The sequence below is a fragment of the Mesocricetus auratus genome, unplaced genomic scaffold (genome assembly GCF_017639785.1).
Source record: "Mesocricetus auratus isolate SY011 unplaced genomic scaffold, BCM_Maur_2.0 Super-Scaffold_100028, whole genome shotgun sequence".
Taxonomy (NCBI): Eukaryota; Metazoa; Chordata; class Mammalia; order Rodentia; family Cricetidae; genus Mesocricetus; species Mesocricetus auratus.
The window spans coordinates 17,064,903-17,067,955 of NW_024429209.1; positions in this window are offsets into that span (position 1 = coordinate 17,064,903).

The following is a 3,053-nucleotide window of genomic DNA, read 5'->3' on the forward strand; positions in this document are numbered from 1 at the left end:
CAGACAGGGCCGGAGACTAGTTCTCACGGTGGGTCTAAAGCTGTTGACAATAAAGATCAATGGCACACAGATTCTCTGATGTGTTGTGTTTTCTGTGACTGCTCTCAGGCTGCAGTGACAGGGCTGAGGTCTCTTAACTAAGTGACATGTGTGGCCCAGAATGTCAGAAATCTGTACCATCCAACTTGTTTCAGGAAAAAACAAAACCCCAATGCCGGTCTCAGTCTGCTGTCTGTCAGGGTCTGGCTCTGCTCTCATCTTTCATCCAGAACCATACAGCCTTCCCTGTTGCTCCTCCTCTCTAGATACGGTCATCTCTCTGTTGGAACCTTTGCTTCAAATTCCACCAAATTCATCTGGTTTTAGCTCTGCAGAGGTCTGTAGTTTTCCTCCTGTGACTCCATCAGACTCTGCCTCCTCCCTGGGACCTTCTGAGAAATCCTGCTTAAAAAACAGAGACTCTCTCTTTGATGCCTTCTTCTTTTGCAGCTAATGTCCTTCAAACGCCCCTCACATCCTTAAGTGTTTTTACTTAGTTATTTTGTCTTCACTTACTACGATATTAAATTTCTCATACTTGTGCTTTTTACAAAAATATATTTAATTAAAATCCTTTTCTTTTAATTGCTCAGTTGTCAGGATGAAATAATTTCTTAGCCTATAGTAGATGCTCAGTAACTGCAGTGCTTGGGTGTATGACAGAGAGAGAGAGAGAGAATGGGATTTATTGATTTGTTATTGATTTGGCTTAGTTCAGCAATTCCTGTCTATATTAGGAGAATCTGGGATCCAAGTAGCTTCTCAGTCCACAAGACTGGATGCCTTGGTACTTCCAATCAGTTGCCCAAGGCCTGGAGAGCCACAGTACATTCTGTAAAGTCAGAAACTGTTTCCTGGATATTTTTAAGAAGCTTATTATATTGGTTATTTCTAAAGAACAAGCTATCATAGGATCACCACTGTCAAATCACTATCATCATCATCATTCCTTCCTCTCAGCCCCCTCTGATTGCCTCTTAGTGGGACCAGCAGTGCAGAATCCTCAGCAGCCTGCCCACCTTGTTCCCTCCATAGCCGAGGCAGCCCCAGGATGCTCACATCCAACCGCAGTTAAGAGACATGTTACGAGGGATGTTCCTGCTTGGGCTTGCAACACGCTGTCTCCTCTCTTAGCAAAGCTGAGTGAAGTTATTTGATCGTGGCCTTAGCTGCACACATCAATAATTAAGGGAAACATCTGAGGAGTGTGTGTGTCTTTGAATTTCCTTTTTAATCCCCAGAGGGCAAACATTTAGTGAAACAGTCAAATAAAACCGGCTTTCCTTCGAAGCTGAATTCAGTGGGAACTGCCAACAGCAGCCGGAGAATTGTGTAATTTGAGAGAGGCATCAAGAATGGATGCGCGTCTCTCTTCGTGTGTGTGTGTGTGTGTGTGGTGTGTGTGGTGTGTGTGTATGTGTGTGTGTGTGTGTGTGTGTGTGTGTGTGGTATATGAATCCGTAATTGCTCGTGTGTGTGTAGAAGTCAAGGGATGACATTTACTGTCTTCCTCTAGCACTCCGAGCCTAGTTTCTTTAGGCAGCATCTTCCACTAAACCCTGGAGCTCACTAATTCAGCAAGACCAGCTGGCCAGCCTGCTTCAGGAATCTTTTTCTCTGCTTCCCCAGCTGTTAGATTACAGGCGTGTGCCACCACACCCAACTGTTTGGCACAGGTTCAGTCTGTGCCTCAAACATTGATGGCAAGCATGATTAAGTGGGGCCATTTGTCTAGCCTATGCTAAACTATTTACAGAACAGAGTATCGGCTCACAGTAAATGCAGATTCTCCGTAGGGCAGGAGATAGTGTCTGAAGTTCACCAAGGTTTGCATGGACTCCTTTTGTTTGTTTGTTGGTTTTTCAAGACAGGGTTTCTCTGTGGCTTTGGAGGCTGTCCTGGAACTCGCTCTGTAGACCAGGCTGGTCTCGAACTCACAGAGATCTGCCTGCCTCTGCCTCCCGAGTGATGGGGCATGGACTCCTTAAGATGGTGACTAAATTAGTGAGGATAAGCTAAGCAGTGCTTCAGCAACAAGCATTGTACAACCCAACAGAGGTCGGGGTCAGAGAACAGTAAAATTGTGCGTGCTCAGGAGGCCCCAGTCTAGTGTTCACTGGCAGCTGTCCTCCGTCTGGCTCACAGGGTACCTGAGGTTATAGGCAGAGAACGAGGCAGAGGACACACACTGGCTCTGAGCTGTGCTGCCTCCCTTTGCCCTAATACATCCTACCACGGAGGACGAGTACAGGAGCAAGAAGCAAGCTGGGAAGATTCTGCAGTCATCAGGGGCCGAGTGGAAAAGGCTTGATCTGCAATCTGTGACCCGGGGATTCCCATGGTGGGTGGCTTTTGCTCGCCACCGCTGAGTGTACCGTTCTGTGTCCTACCCAGCTGTCACTAATGGTTATTCTCCCTCTGTTTTAGTCCTTTCCCTGCCCCAACTCAATGACCCATCTCATACATGGCTCTCAAAACTTGAGATCCAAAAGGGACACCAACACAGACTATTCTTTGGGCCTGAGATTCAATAGGGAAGCTATTTACAATGTGGAAAGATAGCATGACGGAAACTCCAAGGGGCATTCAAGTCCATGAAGCAAGGAAGGGAGGGAGTCACTTCCTGTAGGTTTCCGAGAGAGTAGAGGGAGGAGGCCCATGCCATTTAACTGATAGGTAGCCCCATTGTCTTAGGGTTTCTATTGCTGTGAAGAGGCATCATAACCATGGTAACTCTTTTTTTTTTTTTGAGACAGGGTTTCTCTGTATTGCTTTGGAGGCTGTTCTGGAACTCACTCTGTAGATCAGGCTGGCCTCAAACTCACAGAGATCCATCTGCCTGCTTCTGCCTACCTAGTGCTGGGATTAAAGGCGTGCACCACCAACGCCTGTCTCACGGTAGCTCTTATAAAGGAAAACATTTAATTGGGGCTGGCTTACGGTTTCAGAGGTTCAGTTCATTATCATCATGGTGGGACATGGCGGCACGCAGGTAGACATGGTGCTGGAATAGG